The 19,768-nt window shown below is 34.7% G+C and overlaps 1 long non-coding RNA gene across 1 annotated transcript in view; it reads left to right on the forward strand.

Moving 5' to 3' along the window:
• The first annotated feature begins 9,294 nt into the window (after positions 1 to 9,294).
• Positions 9,295 to 19,768, forward strand: part of LOC148946492 (uncharacterized) — a 265,010-nt gene continuing 254,536 nt past the window's right edge. The window contains exon 1 of the long non-coding RNA XR_016142594.1: positions 9,295 to 9,462. This is a non-coding gene — a long non-coding RNA (uncharacterized LOC148946492). The remainder of the gene's footprint in view (positions 9,463 to 19,768) is intronic.

A 19,768-nucleotide genomic window follows, 5' to 3' on the forward strand; every position in this document is an offset into this window, starting at 1 on the left:
GAAGGGTGCCCCCTCCTCAATATCTTACTCTTTACGCTAAAGTTTGACTATTCGTCCCAATTTTTTAAGAGCGTCTACTGAAACACGGGACCGTTTAATTCGAATAAAAAGCTTTTTTAAGAGGCAAATTTGTTTTAATTTTTCGTGTACGGTGAGCCAAGTAGGAACCTGCATTAGTTAAATAACTTCCAGAAATTAAATTAGAAAATCAAGTTTTGGTACTACTATGTTATACCTACTCTTTTATATACTGCTAGTTTGGTTAATGCTAATGAAATAAAATAGGATGAATATATAATAGTTTAGAAACAAATTTGGGCTATATATTTGCACATTAGGGGGGGGGGGGGTAAAGCATATTTTAAATACGTAACCTAACCTAACCTAGGTACATTTTTCTCCCCCTAAACCCCAAAAAAAAACAGTTTAAATATCGTCAACGCATTGAAAACCACGCTAAGCATTCATTGCTGTATAGCGGTGTCTTAGGTATAACATAGGAGTAGCCAAGTTTTTTTTAAAACTGATAGTAAGGAGCGAAATTAAAACTTAAAACGAACAGAAATTATTCCGTGTATGAAAGGGGCTGTCTCCTCCTCAACAGATCGCTTTTTACGCTGAAGTTTTTATTGTTTTAAAAAGTAGAGTTGTGACAAAGAGTCAAACTTTAGCGTAAATAGTGAGGCGCTGAGGAGGGGACAGCCCCTTTCATATACGGAATAATTTTTGTTCGTTTCAAGTTTTAATGTCACTCCTTACTTTCAGTTTAAAAGAACTTGTTTTTTCTGCTTCATAGTTAATGCATCATATTTTGGAAAAACTGCTTCAAATACACTGGCTTTTGCTGTTTCTTATGTTCCTAGATTTACGAAAAAATAGTACTGGATGGAAAACACAAAATAAGATTCGGAGCAGAATAAATCCGTAATTAGCCCGCAGAAGTCTTAGTTTTTCACCATGATAACTAAAGTTTGATCTTCTAACACGTCTTTTCGTGACTCCTTCTAAAAGCAAACACCAAGTCTCTGCCTGCTGTTGGTTTTCAGCCAGATATATCGGTAAATTAATTTTTCATATAGTTAGGGACTGTGCGTGGGTTTGTTAGGAGGGTGTGAGTATTATATAACTGTGACAACGGCGAGTGTCAAATTTGGAAAAGGCATCTGATTGGCAATTTAACTGCAACTTGTTTTTTTCTGTTTTATTTCTTTCCTATACTATAAGCTGCGATGCTTGCGTAGTTCTAAATGAAGAAAATCTCGATGATGAGATCTTGGTAAGTTAAAAGCACTGTATATAAATATAATTCAGTATTATCATTCCCTATCTCAACCATTATACAAAGTCGGACCGAGATGCAAGTGCTTCAGAGAACATTTAAGGCCGGACGATATGAAAGCCGAAAATTAGCTATGCAGAAGAGATTTTACTGTGCAAAAATGGGGCGGTTATCTTTTGATGAATACAAACGGGTTTAGAAGGCGGTCCTTAACTTGACTGCAAAATTTGGATAGCAGGGTTTCAAGCTCTCGCCTGATTTTAAAAGACAAAATCACAAAAAAAGGTAAAAAGCGGACAGATATGTAGAATTTTGTTTCCCTCTCAGCATCAGCCTTTTGTCAAATTGAGAAAAGAATAGAAATTTAAAAAAGAAGAAGGAGCAATTAAAGAAAAACGTAATGACGTTTAATAAAACATTGACAGGAAAGAATACTTATTTAGCAAGGGCATCGGCAGAAGTTTTCCAGGGGGACCAGACGCCGAAATAGTATTGGTGGCTGGGGGACAGGGAATATATTTCAGGATATTTTTTTTTGTAGGAATAAGTTTATTTCAAAATACTTTTAGTGAAAAACTCTCAAATAAAAAGAGCAATTAAATTGCATGCAAAATGAAACAAAATACAATAAATTTTAAACAACAAGGATTCCTCGCAAAGGGATTGCTTTATTTAATCAATAATATATGTAATTATTATACATTTAATCTTAAAAGAAAATCAGATACATGTTTGTTTTTGAAGAACTACTAACAGCTCATCGCAGTACTAAGCCGCCTGAGTGAAACAACCTCCCAGGAAGTTACCATTTCCCTTAGGAAGTTACCATTATAATGTTTTCTAGGCAATGGGAACCAACAATGGAGACTGGTTCTAAGCGCAGACACAGTTCAATTCACTTTTAAAGCCGAATTTTAAGAAAATTTTACGTCAATTGTGAATGTTTTGTAGCCAAGATTAAGGTACTTGGTGTAGTTAATTCTCACCTTTGTTTTTGAAAACTTTATTGAAGATAACTGAAAGCGGATTGAGGGCCCTTGCACACTTGTTATTCATTGGAGTTTCATTTGTTGAATTATTTATTTCGTTTATTATGATGATTCCAAAACTAGATAATTGAAGTTCTTTAGATATGCTTATTCTTGAGATTAATTAACGCGTATTTGCTTTATTTTAGAAGTGTTCTTGTGGAGATAAAATATAAGCTCAAAATAGGGATAAAATCCTTTTCAATAGACAGTGAACAGAAATTCCCAAAAAATACCAGATATTTCGGTCACATATACAGTGACCGTCATCAGTAGTAAAACTAAACTAAACCAATTTAAAACAAAAGTTTATATACGAAATAAAAAAAAACTGCATATTGTTTAATTCTCTAATTCTTTTCAAAGCAGAGGCGGAAGCTAGCCTCTTTGACCTTCTTGGAGTTGGTTCATTAGCGTTCAATGATATAACATTTGGACAGAGGTCAACAACTACATTGGGTGAATTGAACTTTACTCTGTCAGATTTTAATAAATTATCATAGATAGAGTTCAGCCCAAACTCACCTGTATCCTGATTCAAAGCAATATTCTTGAATAAGATTTTACTTATTTCAATATTTTCACGAATATTTTTCTTTAAACTTCGATCCCTAGAAATCAAAGAGACATTCTTGAGCAAAATAAAATGGTCTGAAAAAGTGAAAAGATGTTCTGAAAGGGCTGAAGTAAAATATGCTGACTTAGAATCTTGCTTTAAAGCCGAAGTAATAGAATCTTTATGTTGTAATAATCTCATTTCCAAACCCTGGTTAGCACGTCCAAATATGGTCTCCGAAATTTTCTACGTAATTGGGGAGGGTGGGAGTTGAAGGTATTAGAGAAAGGTTGTCATTACCCATAGCCCATAATAATAAAGCTTTTCGAAAGGTGAAAAAAATGACAATTGTTTTAGGGTGAATATGCTGATGTTTAGCTAAGAGTAACGGTTACATATGGCAGTGGAAAGTGGTGCTAATATCGACAAAAAAACTGTTAACTCCATTCTAGGGGTTTGGTGACACTTCGTATTTTTCGAGCGTGATAATAAGAACAATTAATTCATTAGTACAATTGTTAAAATTAGGTAATTAATTTCTGATTTCAGTTCCTGAACAAAGAGAAAGAAAAAAAGAAAAAAAAAAGAAAGAAAGAAAGAAAAAAGATTACGATTCTTAAAAAATTGTCAGTTTCCATTCTTATAAGTTACCCGTATGGTTTTAGCACAAGAATTTCTCTTACCAAACACAATGTCAGGTGCAGATCAATGAAATGAACTGCGGAATCAATATTCATTTAACAGAAAAACCACGCATTATATGCTTTCTTATGAATGCATAATAATTAAAAACAACAACGACTCTGCTTCGCAACTGTTCTTCGCTATTTCATTTATGACTTGCCAACAGTATAATACGACTTTTATGGGGAAATAGTAAGATCTATGATATGGACACCGACATCTATGCTTGATGTAATATGAGGAAAACATCAAGCACAAAAGTATATGGACCTTTGTAGCTTGAGCCTCGACTGAGTTTCTGATTAATGGCTAATGATTCTCGGCTTGGTCTTTTTTTGCAGGTGTTTTCGGACTGAACAACCTTTTCCTATACTTATCTACTATGGACTGCCTACCCGTGGTAGTTAGCTACTAGTGTACTAAGTGGCACTATGGACTCCCCGTAGTAACATAATATCTGTAGACATGAATATATAATGAGTTGGAGGTAGTTGGCTTTAGATTGTCTGTGCAGGATTATGACTGTTGATAAAAAAATATCGCCAAGTGCTGAAAACCATGTAGTGATCAAGATGTGTCCAGGATTGCAAAAAGACTCAATTCAACTGGAGGTCCCAGGGAGCTCTTGCTGTTTGGTTCGAAGCCGGCTTAAGCGCTTTGGTGTATATCTGAGATTTGTTGGTCCCCGTCCTGCACTGGGCTCCGGGACCAAAGCTTTTCCTGTGGCCAAAATAATTTCAATGATTTTAAGAATCTGAGAATTGCAGATTGGAATGTTCGATGTTAAAAAATAGCTATCGTGTCGACATTTTTACTGATAAATTCAGACACTTAGATCTGGACTTTAGAAACTCATCCCAGGGTTTGGAAAAATGAAATTAAGTGATATAGAATTTATTTACTCAGACAGGAAGGGTGGTTTAAATACGTAGATAGGGAGTATGGCTTATGATGAATAAGGAAGCTGCTAAGTCCTGTTTAGGCTGTGAGGTATTAATATTGGAATATTAATCGTTCATTTTATGACTAAAAAGTACAGAGTATCAGTCATAGTAGTATATGCCCCTGTAGAACCAACTGACGACGATATTAAGGACTCAGTTGAATTTTACTTTCAGTTATAGGTACAAATGGACAGGTTCTTAGATAGAACTGTGATTTTTTATTAAGAAATTTTAACGCCCCGGTCAGTAGAAATTGGGATTGATGATATCATAGCCCTGGTAAATTTGGTGTAGGAAAACAGCTAACTATAGGAAACTCATCCCAGGTTATAGGAAACTCATCCCAGGGTTTGGAAAAATGAAATTAAGTGATATAGAATTTATTTACTCAGACAGGAAGGATGGTGTAAATAGATAGGGAATATGGCAAATGATGAATAAGGAAGCTGCTAAGTCCTGTTTAGGCTGGGAAGGTATTAATAATGGAATGTTAATCGCTCATTTTATGACTAAAAAGTACAGAGTATCAGTGACAGTAGTATATGCCCCTGTAGATCCAACTGACGGCGATATTAGGGACTCAATTGAATTTTACTGACCGTTACAGGCACAAATGGAAAGGGTATTAGGTAGAACTATGATTTTTTATTAGTAAATTTTAACGCCCAGGTCAGTAGAAATTGGGATTGATGATATCATAGCCCTGGTAAATTTGGTATAGGAAAACAGCAATGGCTACAGACTGCTTCAATTTTGTAGGCTTAACAATGTAGTTATAACCAAGAAAGTATTTGGTCATAAAATGGTCCATAAGTTGACGTGATGTTCACGTGATGGTAAGACAGCTAACCTTATAAATAATTACACTGTAAAGTGAGGATTCATAGGATCAATACAAGACACTAGGGTATACAGGAGTGCTGTTATTGATGTTAAAAGTATAAATCACCATCTAGTAGTGTCTAGCGCTTATCTAAAGCTGAATTTTCAGAAGGGTAACTATCTTCCTGGAGGTTATGACATTGCTAGATTCCAGGATGAAAATTGGAGAGAGGCTTTCCAGGAACTGTTGAATATTAAACTGTAGAATTTTAAATTTGACAATGTAGAAGATGACTGAAAGAATTTTAGGAAAACCATTTGTGAAGCTGCTGATGGTCTCTTAGGGAAGAAAGCTAGTAGCGCAGCTTGGAATATTCGTAAAAAAAACTCTATTTATAATAGAAAGGAGAAGGGGCTTGTACAAGAATTATCTGAGTGATAGATCATATGAAAACAAAAGAAATGTAAGTGGAGAAAGCAATAAAGTATGAACTGAGGGGGTGTGAAGTAGAGGCCATGGATGAAATTGCCGAGGATGTGGAACATGCAGCTAGACGGCATAATAGTAATATATTGTAGTGACATGTTAATAAATTCAGAAAGAGTTGTTAATCTGGACTTCTCGCAGTTAAAGATAGGAATGGGGCCAGAATTAGTAAGGAAAGAGGTAAAGAGAGATGGGCTGAACGTTTTGAGAATATTCTAAACCAGAATAGAGCCACAGGAAAAAATATAGGGGAAAATGAAAAGTTTGCGACATCTTGGATGTGAAAGAAGATACATTTTGGGAGGAAGAATTAGCGACAGTACTAAAAGGATTAAAAAATAACAAGACCCCAGATGCTGATACTGTGGTTAGTGAGTTTCTCAAATATGGTGGCTATGAGGTTAGAAATAAGTTGCTGAAGTTTATGGATATAATTTTTGAAAAATTGAAAGTACCTAGCGATATTTGGAAAACCCTGATTAACCCTGTATAAGAAAAATGATAAGAATGAGTTTGTTAATTATAGAAATATTAGCCTGATCTAGCTTAGAAATAGGATGTGTCACCAAATTTTCACTCTTAGGTTAGTAATTGCGAAGTCCCTGAGTCATCAAACACCTTTAGTCCTCTGGTTTTTAGATTATGAGCAAGCCCTCGATTCGGCTGATGGAACAGCTTTATCGAAGGTCTTATTCTTGTATGGTATACAAGACAAACAGTTTAAAGTGATTAGTACTGTGTACGAAAACAAAACTGTCGCGGTTCCACTTGGAAGGAATTAGTTCTTTACTGATGTATTTGGATCATTTTAATAAGCTTTGTGTTAAGGAAAGGCATTAGAATACAGAAACAACTGGGGAAGAAAAACTAAAGTAACCCTGCCATAATTTTGGTATATTTTCGCCTTTTGGGTTTCATCTTTGTTTTGATGAAACTCGGCCAATAATAACCAAAACAAATAGCCTGAAACCACTAAAAATGTCGTCGGATTGAAACAAAAATACATTATTGAAATTGCCTTGGCCGTAAAACTATATACTGGAAACTTACTCCAGTCTTTTGGCTTGAATAATAGTAGGAAGAACCCTTGGCTTGAGCAAAAACTTCTCAAACTCGTGACCTATCTAGATCATTTTGTCAGGCCAGAAGGATGCCAATTTTTCAAAGTGCATGCTTGGATAAGTGGATAAAACATCAAAATATAAACTATGTTAACTGAGGTAGGTATTATGTTAAATAAAGGAGGTATGAATGTACATGAAAACTAACTGAGGTAAGAATGAATTTGTGTGAATGTCTGGAAGATACAGGTAGATGGCATAGCAGGAAAATATTGTATTGATATGTCTTCTTCTTTTTTTTGTTATTTGGATTAATTTAGAGACGCTTTCGAATAATCTCATCATTGGAATCAAATTTAGGGCCTTGCAGTGTGTTGCTACACCTAGGTTTTATCCCTGGGTCCGTATTACCAATCGAAGTTCAAATCCACTGCGCCACTACATGATATACTGGTGTAATAAAATCTGAGATGGAATAGTCCCCAATTAAAGACTCGAAAAGAGAAAGGATATTGTAAAATAATTAAAAATAGAGCAGACTACAGCCGATAAAGCTACGATATCGTAAATCCAAGATATACACACCTACTGGAGTAAATGAACGAGCAAATCTGTGTTCGCTTGATAACCTAAGACTTGCATACACTGCCCGCCATAAACTTTTTCCCTATTATCTCTAATGCTTTTTCACTCCTTGCCCCTCTGTGAGCTTTCCTGTCTGGTTCTTTTTCAATCATTTGTTTATATAGTGTTTGTTCCATTTTGTTTTCATATAACCGTCTTTATTTTCACCTTTTCTTTTCTATTTACTTGCTCTGTCTTTTTATTTGTTTGCTTTTTTTATTTTTTTTGTTCTTTGTTTTGTTTTTATGCTCACAAAGCTATGCTTCAGAGCCAAAGCTAGTTAACTGATTATGGTTTCTTAATAAATTGAAATGAATCAAAATCAAAAATGTGTTTATTATTTGTAATAAATAAAAAGTTAAAGAGAAAAAGGGAGAACATTTTGAGAATGTGCTAAACTGTTGTAAAGATACTGTGAGTTCTTAAGAAATGAATCAAAAACGTTTGTGACACTTTCGATGGGAAGGAACATTATTTTGCGAGGAAGAATTAGAGTTTGAAAAACGTAAAATAACAATAATAAAGCCCCAGGTGCTGTTAGTGTGTTAAACGAGTTTTTTAAATATGATGCTTCTGAAGTTTTACCATTACGAATAGGATTTATGGAAAAGAGGAAGTTCCTAGCAATTTTAGTAAAACTTAAACTAGACCAATTTATAAGAAAGGTCATCAGTGTGAGTATTGCAATTACACGGGGACTAACTTGGTTTCTGTAGGAAGCAAACTACTTATCATAATGATGCGTTTGGGACTTAGAGAGGCCGTACATAAAGTTTTAAGAGAGGAACAGTGTCGCTTTGGGTCGGGGAGAGGTTGTTTAAATCAAATTTTTATTCTTAGAAATTTTTATTGAGAAGCTCTTGAGGCACAAGACCGATGATATCTGATGTCCTATTTTCAAAACCCAGAACCCAAGAAGTCTCAAGTTTTATAAATTAGTAGAATTATAGTAAATTAGTACATTTATTCTGCTGTCGAGAGGTAAAGCTCTCACTAAATAAATAATTCGCTAAAGCGAATTTCCTATCCTTGTATGTGGTACTAGATAAATACATTGAAGCTGTTTGTGCTAGGTAAGTTGATAAAATTGTCTTGGTTAAAGGTAGGTAATGAGGCTAGTTGGGGGTTTTGTTGTAAAGTAAACAAGGTTGTGTTTTATCCCGTTATTTATGGGCCATTTTGATATGTCTTTGTCCTAAAAAACGTGGCGAAGGCTATGGGAGATTATTGGACTAAATGGGAAATAGAAACTATCCTAGACTTATTTTTTACTGATAATTCTAGTATCCTATAAAAATTAAAGTAAAATGACTGATTCCTTGGTAGTGGGTTCAATCTTAAGAAGACTAAGTCACTTAAATTGGGAAAAAAGTAAAGTTGAAGAGGCTATGTTGGGTAAGAAAAAGATAGCAGCACTAACATTGGTAGGATTATAGATAGCAGATGCTGCGTAAACGAAACCAAGGAATTATGATTTTATTGAACAACTCCCCCTTGAAATAATTAACCGCATCAAATACTTTGACTAGGAAAACTAATCTAGCAGAACAGGGAGTAATCAACAAAACTGCAAATGATTATTCAACTGCTTGGTTTTAAGCTGTGCATCCCAACACGCTGAAATATAAATTGTGTTTGGGGCATAGTCAGGGTGCAACTCGGTTTAGTTGGTAGACCCACAGTTAGTTAGCACTTGTTATTACGATAACCACTTTTCAGTGGAGCCCTCGCCGCCCTACTAATGTTTATATTTGTATTTTCATGAGCTAATTGCGACAGTTTAATTAACATAAATTATGTACTTTTTTAGTTGTGGAAAGTCTCACCTTATTATGAAAGAAGTGCAACTTGAAAAGAAGAAGAACAGCGTCTATAGAAGTAAGTTGGAAATGGCAGCTGGATGTTCTTTAGATGAAAAGAAGAGATTCAGTGACACCCAATGTAACACCAACCCTTTATGGCAAAGTAGGATAAAAGGTAGTAGACATAGATCGAGACAACATATTTTTATCAATCATTGGATAATGGTTGAAGGGTATTGGTTTTATTAAATATAAAGTCTAGATATATGATAAAAATAACTAAGAGATAAAGTCAAATATCAAATATTTAATTTTGGATTTATATTAGGGACTAGGGAGATGTTACTAATTTTGGTGTGAAAAATATTCACACTTGTTACTGCTAAAAAGCCTGTAATCTATAAATTGTTTTTTTTTCCATAGAAACATTAGTAGTGTTTAGATTCAACTTTATCTTTTAGATATAATTAATTAATATGAATACAATCGAAAAGATTAAAATTATTAATACCCTTTGTTTTATATTATTATAAGGAAATGGAAAATATCTATACTTATCTACAATTGTACGCATTAGAATTATGTGAATTATCGTAATTATCGAATTATGATAGAAAGGTTAATATAACTGCCTGGGTTACTTTTTCTAAATTTTGCAGAAAAAGTATCTGGTATATGTTAGTGCCACATGGCCTTCAAAAAAAAGAAAAGTTATTGCCATTCTTTATGCATTTATAGCTAGGATTAAATGTATATTGTGGACAGTAGAGAATAGTGAGGGAGTTTGATAAGATTTTTGGGCGTTTATCCCTGAATTAATTAACTCTATTTAATTTTATTGCCCTTCTCTCTAACGGATTGAAATCACAAAAGTCACCCATTAAAAATAAAATATAAATTAATAGTATAATGGTTCGTATGAATTTGCCCTTTGTCTCTCAGTCAGGAAAATAATATATTTGCTGAAAGAATTTGGTTTTGCGGAAAGAAATCTAAAGGGGACTTCAGCTAAGTTTGTTACTTTAATGAAGATTTAATAACGTGCTTGCGTATTCATAAATAGTCCATCAGTTAGAACAGACTAATGTAATTTAGTATACACTTTTTGTTTAAATCTCAGTTTCTCACTCAACTATATATTTTTTTTAAATGACGTGACATTCATTACAATGTCATAAGCATGTTGAATTAGACCATCACTTTTCAACCTTTTTTTTTCAGATGAGGTCCCCCCCTTAAAATTAGGGTTCCAGATAACAGATCACTTCCCCTTCTGTGCTAAAATTAAACTGAAAGTAAGGAGCAACGTTAGAACTTAAAACGAAAAGAAATTATTTCGTATATGAGGGGGGGGGGGGTCGTAAACAGCGAGGTATTGACGAGAAGGCGAACCTCCCTATTCATATACGTAATAATTTCTGTCCGTTTTAAGTTTTAATGTTGCATCTTGCTTTCAGTTGAAAAAACTAGTTCTTTTTAACTTAATTGCAACAATAGCTGGAACGGAGTAATGAATAGTTGACAATCCATATTGACCGATAGTTGAAAAATGCATTAAAAAAAACTGTCGAATAAAAAAAAATAATACAATTTTTAGATGGACAATTGGAATTTGACCATTGGAAAGGACCATTGGAATAGCCCTTGTGGAAAACCTTTCACAAGGACATTAAAACCCCTCTCAGCCTCCACCTTGAACAGGAAAATCACTGAACATGAGAAGCCCTATAGTGTCCTCTTCTGTTCTTCTTTTAATTAGAGAATAACGCAATACAGAGAACCAATTAATGATCCTCATTTGCTTTCCTCAATTAGGTAAGTCAGTACTTAGAATTCCAAAATATAATGTGAAGCTATGTTCTATTGTTCTGATTGATATTAGTAAAGCAGATAGAACTAAGAAACATTGAACGAAAAAATTACAGAGGTCAGTTTTCAACTGAGGAACGTAGTTGTTATTCGAAGTTAGTCTCATAAATATGGATATGTGTTTTATTGTGATAATAACCATTATATGTTTTTTAGGCAATGGGAGCCAATAACGGAGACTGGTTCTAAAGACAGGCAAATTTCAATTCATTTTCAAAGCCGAATTTCCAGAAAATTCGATGCCTATTTTTAATGTTTTGTCGCTAACATTAAGGTAATTGGTGTAGGTAATTCTCACATTTGTTTTTGAAATCTTTATTGAAGAGAACTGAAAGGGGTTTGAGTTTTTGGCCCTTGCACATTTGTTATTCATCGGAGTTCCATTTGCTCAATTTTTCTATTTCGTTTATTATGATGATTGAAAAACTAGATAATTGAAGGTCTTTGATGCATATTCTTGAGATTAACGAACGCGTATTTACTTCACTTTTGAAGTGTACTTCGGGAGGGAGGGAATTGAAAGTATTAGAGAAAGGGTTTTATTACCCATAATTCATAATAATCAGGCTTTTCGGAAGGAGAAAAAAAGTAACAAGTGTTTTAGGGTGAAAATGTTGATCTTTAGACAAGAGTATTGGTTGCATATGGCAGCAGAAACTTGCGCTAATGTCGGCAAAAAAACTGATGACTCCACTTTAGCATTTGTCGACACTTCATATCTATTGAATGTGATAATAAGAACTTAATTTTATAAATATCATTCGTAAAATTAGATTAATAATTAATTTCTGATCTCAGTTCCTGAAAAAAAAAAAAACAAAAAAAAAACAATTACGATTCTGAAGAAAATTGTCAGTTTTTAACACAAGAATTTCTCTTACCAAACAAATTTTCAGGTTCAATTTGTAGAAATTATGTTAATAATCAATAATCAGTTTATATAAAATCCCTCCAGGTGTTGACTGCAAAATAATTAAAAATAACCACGGATCTGCTTCACAACTGTTGTTCGCTTTTTTTTTATTTACGACTTGATAAGAGAATACGACTTTTACGTAGAAAAAGTAATATCTGTGATGTGGACAGTGACATATATCCTTGATATACTACGAGGAAAACATCAATCACAAAAAAAATCCACAGCTCATAGAAATCAGATTTATTAGAAGGACTTGGTTTATCTTGAACTCAGTTATAAACAATAGTTTTGTAGGACCTACATTCTTTATACATTTAACGAATCATGATAATGTTTTCAACGGAACAACTCAATGAAAACAATCAAACAGGTTTGAAAAATATTAGGAATGGATGATTCTTATTTGAAAATTGAAAGGTTTTGAAGGGTGTCAGGCCTTTGTAGCTTGAGCCTCAACTGAGTTTTGATTAAGGGCTAATTATTCTGGGCTTGGTCTGTTTTGGCAAGCTTTTTTTGGGCCGAATAACCCTTTCCTATGTTTATCTACTATGGTTTGCCTCCCCGTAGTAACATAATATTTGTAGACATGAATATATAATGAGTCGGGAGTAGTAGGCTTGAGATTGTCTGTGCAGGAATATGACTGTTGATAAACAAGAATATCCAAGTTCTGAAAACTATGTAGTGATCCAGAAATACCCAGGATTGCAAAAAGCCTGTATTCAACTCGAGGCCCCAGAGACTTCTTGGTGTTCAGCCGGCTAAGCGCATTGGTGTAGATCTGAGAGTTGTTAATCACCGTCCTGCACTGGGTTCCGGGATAAATGCTTTTCTTGAGACCTAGTAGGGTATAGTGTCTAGCAGTGTCTAGTAGTGTCTAGGGTGAAGTTAAAACTGCAATATCAGATGGGTAACCAACTTCTTGGAGATTATGACGTTGGTAAACTTGAGGAAAAAAATTTCTAGGAACTGCTGAATATTATACCGGAGATTTTAAAATTTGACAATGTAGAAAATTAATGGAATAATTTAAAAAAAACCATTTGTAAAGCTGCTGATGGTGTGTTTGGGTAGATGGTTAGGATTGCTATTTAGAATACTCGTGAAAAGCTTTATTTTTAATAGACAAGAGGATGGGCCTGCACAAGTATTATCTGGGGGATAGATCATGTGAGAACAAAGGGACTGTAAGGAAAGTGGAGACAGAAGTAAAGTATGAACTAAGGTGGTGTGAAGCGGAGGCCATGGATAAAATTGCCGAGCATTTGGAAAATACAGCTAGACGGCATAATAATAAAATATCTCTGGGAATCAAAATTAATCTAGGAAATGTTTTTTTTTTAGAGAAACATTAGTAGCGGTTAGATTTGTATGTATTTGTAAGAAATATTTGATAAAAATCTCATGGAAAATCTAAATATTGTTCGAATAATTTAATATAGCGAATTCTAAGAAAAGGAAAAAATAATTGTACTTGACGAGAATTGTGTGCAGGTAATTAAAGGATGCTGATTGCATGATGAATAAAATTATCAGGGTTCCTTTTTCTAAATTTTACAGAAAAAGCATATGCTATGTTAGTGCCACCCAGCCTTAAAAAGACAAAACAAAAAACTCATTCTTTATGCATTTAAAGCTAGGGTTGAATGTAGAGTGTGAACCAGGAGAAAATAGTGAGGAAGTCTGAGAAGGTATTTTGGCTTTTATCCCTAAATTAATTGACGCTATTTAATTAGCGTCAATTTCCCATATGAACTCAAATAGCGTCAATTAACTCAAGGATAAACGGCGAATTCACGCTTTACCAATAATTAGAATTAACTCAAGGATAATTCGTGAAAGTTTTCCTCTCTGTTAAAAAAATAATGTATTTTTTATACACACTAAAATTGGTAGCCTCTCCCTGGCCCCTCTCTCTAACGGATGACTTTAGAGCCACAAAAGCCGCCCATTAAAAAAAAAAATATAAATTACTAGTATAATGGTTCGTGCGAATTTGCCCTTTGTCTCTCAGTCAGGAAAATAATATATTTAGTGAAAGAGATTTCGTTTTCTGAAAGAAGTCTAAAGAAAAAATTTTAAAAAGGGAAGTTTAAAGGGGACTTAAGATAAACTTGTAACATTAATGAAGATTATAAAATTTAACAATGTGCACGGGTATTCATAAATAGTCAGTCAGTTAGAACGGACTAATATAACTTAGTATACAGTTCAAATTTTCAAATATTCGAAATTTTTTTATTGGTTTTTCATTTTTTTAAATTAATTTTTTTTTATCTTGCCAATGATTGTTGTTTTGAGATTGATAAAATAACGTATTATCACAAAAATTCAGAAAATAGTGATTCTCAAAATCATTCAGTTCTTAACCAATAATTGTTGAATGAACAAATAAAAATAAATTGCCTGAAATTAAATAGTTTTTTTTTTCAACAAACTTAAAACTGCTTTTTTCAATATAAAGTAGACAATGAGTATTTAGGTACTAAAAGAGGCTAAGATATAAAAACAACATCATAGTCCCGTGATTCCTAACGTGGGGCACAAGCCCTACCGGTGGTGCTCGAAAATATTTTGTTGGGTCATGGGCAGGAAGTGCACCCTTTGGATGACTTTATTTTAGAGCCTTTATTAAAAAAAAACGAATTTTTTTTATGTGAATGGTGTCACATTCAAATGCATGTAAAAACCACAAATATAAGAGGTATGGGTCTGGCTGAACCAATTTAACTGAGCTTTTGTGAAACTCAACCCCATTTGAATGACTCTTCGTAAAACCGAACTCCCGTTAAACTGGTCCCTCTTGCAACTCAGCCCTGTTTAACTGAGCTTTTGTGCAACTATACCTCTTTACAGCTCAACCCTATTTGACTGGACCCGCGTGCAACTGAACCTCCAATTTACTGTGTCCTGTAAAACTCAGCCCTCGTGCAATTCAACCTCACTTAACCGAACCCTCGTTTGACTGAGCCCCGCACATTGCAACCCCATTTGACTAAACCCTCGTTCAACTGGACCCCCGTTCAAATCAACCCTCTTTTGAAATGACGCTTATAAAACTCACCCATATATAAATTACGCCTTGTTTTACTAAACTCAATTCAAGGCCTAAGAATAAATTTGAACTAGTACTGATTAGAAGGTCAAATATGTTTCTTGCTTCATTCGGAGTTTCTGACTCATATTACCCATTTGGGCGAGCTCAGCTATTTTTCACTAAAGACAAAGAACCGATAGAGCCGTAATTGCAGTTCGTTTCTGTCACTGGAAGACAATGAAAAGCTAAAGCCAATGAAGCCGACTGAAAAAAAGATTTAAGCAAATGCAAACACCATAAACTGCAAACGGAATGTACTTCAGAGTAAAAACTACAACTTCATTAAAAAAGCTTATAGACGCCTGAACATAAAAATAACAGGCAAAATAATGCACCTTCTTTCTATCAAAACACTTTATAAAAATAGACAAATAATGGAAATCCAAGTGGTTGGATCATCGTGACACCACGCATTCGATGATTGTGAATATTATGCGTTGATTTGTGAGATTGAGATGAGAGTGGGTGGATGAATAGACTCGAATTTTGATTAGGTTGTTTATTACACAGGTTTGCAATAATGTAACTGAGTAGGAATTCTTTGACATAACTTTGAAACTTTTGGAGCTTGCTAGCAAAATAACCTAAGGTACTTGGACAGTTATCTGCCCACCCGCAGTGCCCTCACTCGTTTGGTGCTGATAATAAATCGGTGAGAATATCGAGCAGAATGTTGATTCTACCATTTTATACAATAAACAACAACTGAATCCTTTTTTTTGGTGTCAGGAAGGTTCCCAAAGCTCCTTTTTTTGCAATAAACTCCTCATCTTTGACTCCCTGAACCTGTGGCAGCTCTGTAATGCCGCAAGGCTTTGTACAATAGAAGCGGGGTATATGTACCTCTCCAATCGAATAATTTTGTATCCTCAAAATATACATTTTTTTATTTGCTATCAAACAATTCTTCAACTTTATTTTCGCAATAAGATCGAACAGTTCCTGAAAAATTGTTCTGTCTTCCCATTGAATTGATTGATGGCTTTATCTCTGGAGCCCTTTTTTTTCTGGAAAATAAGCATTTTATGGAAAGCAGTAATTCTTGTTTTAAGATTTTGTAAATTGAAAATATCGGGCTGATCTTTGGTATTCAGCCAAGTAATAAAAGGCAGGAAAGAAATAATTTTAAAGAGGGTTGTAAAAGTCATTTTCAATTGAAAAATAATACTTAAAATTTTTAATAGAGAAACAGACCGAGGGAGATAATGCTAAAAAAAAATCCGATTTAAGATTAACATAACGATGGTGTTTATCCTTGTAGTTGGTATTTTTTTTAAATAGTTTGTATTTCAATAGAAAAAAACAATTGAAAAATATTAACTGGAATGGGTGGTACTTACGATCAGATACTCAACCACAGGATTTCATTATACTCAGATAAACAAGGGCCTACGGTTATTTTGTGAGAAAGGTTACTCTTAGTAAAAAAGTATACCGCCACCACCCCTTGTACAAGAGCGTGATATGAGAGACAGAGTTTAAATAACTGATAATAATTTATCAAAGGGTGGAATCGCAGGTCATGAGACTACTTTGTTACAGGTATAACATCTATTTGTTTTTATTCCGATAACATCTCAGCTTCTAACACTACTACTACTACTAACAACTTACCGTAGCCTCAAGCCACCCGACGCCAGCACAGCCTCGCAAGCTCCTCCTCCATTCCAATCACTTCAAAGTTCCCCTTTACACCCTCCCACAAAATTCCCATTTTCATTAAGTTTTTCTTTACGATATCCTCTCATTCCAACTCCGGACGACCTGCTTTCCGATTAACCCAAGACGATTAGCCAAAAAGGACAATCTTTGGCAATATGTCATCCTTCATCCATAGGACTTGCTCTAGCCGTCTCAACCTATCTGTCGTTGTAGCCCTACAAAGTGGGATTGAACTACACTTTTCATTGAGCCTACTATTTGAAATACGGTTAGTCAGTCAGGGACTCAAAATGATCCGTAGACTATTTTTGTGGAAAATATCTGAACATTTTGTCTTCCAATGGTAGTAGCTTGGAATATAGAAGATTTCAAACATTTTGGGAAATTTGACCCTAAATGACTTGTGGTTGATAAGACCAAATGGTGCAGGGGATGAATCAACTCCATCGAAGAACATCTCTCAAACCTGATCTGTATAGATGGTATGGGCGCTGGCAGAAAATGTTCCGCTGAAGGGGGGGGGGGGGACCACAACAGAATAGCAGGTGTGGATTAGGGCATGGGAAAACATTTTAGGATACATTTTCTCTGGAAATTTTTTTTTACACATTTAGAGACAACATTCCAAATAGAAAGACTAAATGCTTCAGAGGGTTTGTTTAAATGACAATGAATTTTGAGTCAGGGACTCAAAATGATCCATAGGCAATTTTTCTGGAAAATATCTGAACATTGTGACTTCCAATGTTAGTAGCATGGATTATAGAAAATTTCAAACAATTTGGGAAATGACCCTAAATGGCTTTTGATTGATAAGACAAAATGGTGCAGGTGAGGAATCAACGCCATCGACGCACATCTCACAAACCTGATCTATATTGATAGTAGGGGCGCTGGCAGAAAATGTCCCGCTGAAGGGGGGACCACAACCTACGCGCCGGGGGGGATTAGGGCATTGGAAAAAATTTTAGGTTACGTATTATATGGATATTGTTTTTTAACAAATTTCGAGACAAAAATCCAAAAAGAAATACTAAATGTTTTAGAGGGTTTGTTTAAATTACAATGAATTTATAAAGTTTCATACGGTGGGGAAAGGTGGGGGGGGGGGAGGAGCTTCAGAAAGGATATGCACTCTCTTGATTCCCAGGAATATTTTAAATCTACGCTTTTGCCTGTGCTGTGTGGTGGTGGTAGGAAGTTATCATGGCCAGACCAATATGTGGCTAGGTACGTAATTCATGCACCATTGAACTTTTACAGTCCTTATGGGGGGTGCTGGTAACTGGTTCTGGTTGCGTCATCCAGTAATGGTGATTGGGGTGGGGGGAATTTGGAAACAGCCATCCTATTCTGTTGCACACCCTTCGTGCTTATTTTTCCCAGATATACTCAAGGTACCCATCGAGATTGGTCGACTCTGGCTAAGTTTATAGAGACACGCTACTGTTCCCTGTCCAAAAACCAAATCCCCTGTGACACCACGAACCGACCCCCCGTCCCTTTGGGTAAAAGATTCCAATTCTATTGTTATGGGTACTTCATGTTTCTCCGTTCTCTCCCCTCCCCCTGAAAAATACCCCCTGGGTATCTTCTAAAACTCAGTATGAACTGTTTCAGCAGAGTTTGTGCCAAAAGTCATTTCCCATTTAATTTATTTCCCATATTTTCCCTTTTTATTCATTCACAAACTATCAATTGTGCTGATGCAATACCCCCGAAAAAAAAATACCCCCCCCCCCTGGAAATATTTTTCCAGGGAATGTACCCTGGGGGAAATTGCTCCTAGAATTTAACTTTTGATATTTTTACATATGCCATTTCAACAAAAAGTTTCTAGTGATGTTACAGTTCTAGAAAACCTTACGTTAAACAAAAAGAACAACAGAAAACAAAACACAATCACTCGTTTGCAATATATGTTTCTATTATTATGAGAAACTAACTGTTTGTGGTTTTTATTCATTTGGGCATTTCATTAACCTAGCATTTGGGTAACAGGCTCATATATTTACAGCATCTTCAATTATGAGAAAAACTTTTTCTTTAAACCTGCCCCCCCCTCCTTCCAAAAAAAGACAGCTATTTTTTCAAAATGTAAGAGCGTAATTTATCTGGGGGACAGTCTTCTCTAATTATGTCATTGATGCCTAAATATGGACTTTTTCAAAACGAAAATTGATCCATTTTATAGTTTCCACTATATTTTCTTTTCTTAGCCTATTTACTCACTAACAGCCAGTAGCGTAGCTAGGGGGGATAAAAGGGTAGTGGCGTAGCTAGGGGGGGAGGGTAAGTTATCCTGTGCAAAGTCAGCGGCCTGATTCATTCACGAATATTTAGGGGATAAGGCAAAATATATTTTTGAATATCTAGGGGAAAGGAAAATAATTCGTCTTTTTTAGTTTTTTCTTCAGTGGAAATAAAATAAGACTTATGAAATTACCCCCTCTAAAGGTATTTTTTAAAATCTACGGGGGGATTCCTTATTAAAATATCTTTTGCACCACTTTATTCAGGTGAGGTCAGCATTTTTCTTTGGGAGGCATAGTTAATAAATAGATCTTGAAGTATTTTTATTTTTGTTTGGTAATAATCTATGCAACTAAAACTCAGGAAAAACTAAAAATTGCATAAAAATGTAATAAAGGGAAATATTATTGTACAAACATTGACAAGCATTGTTCGAAGGCATTTTTCATGTATGAGATTACAAGATAGGTAATGTTAGAAGCTATTTTTCATTGTTATTTAGGTTAAAAAATGTTTGTCCTCTCGACTACCAACAGTCATACTAATTAAATTGCTGCATAAAATTAGGAAAATAAGTTTTATCCCAAATCATAGGTTTCAGACAACACTCACCTATGAACGGATAAGAAACCTAGCTCAGAAAAGTCAAAAATAGCAAACTAGTCATCCCAAACTATAGGT

The sequence above is a fragment of the Artemia sp. Qi Xiang Cuo genome, chromosome 12 (assembly GCF_049724085.1).
Source record: "Artemia sp. Qi Xiang Cuo chromosome 12, ASM4972408v1, whole genome shotgun sequence".
Lineage (NCBI taxonomy): Eukaryota > Metazoa > Arthropoda > Branchiopoda > Anostraca > Artemiidae > Artemia > Artemia sp. Qi Xiang Cuo.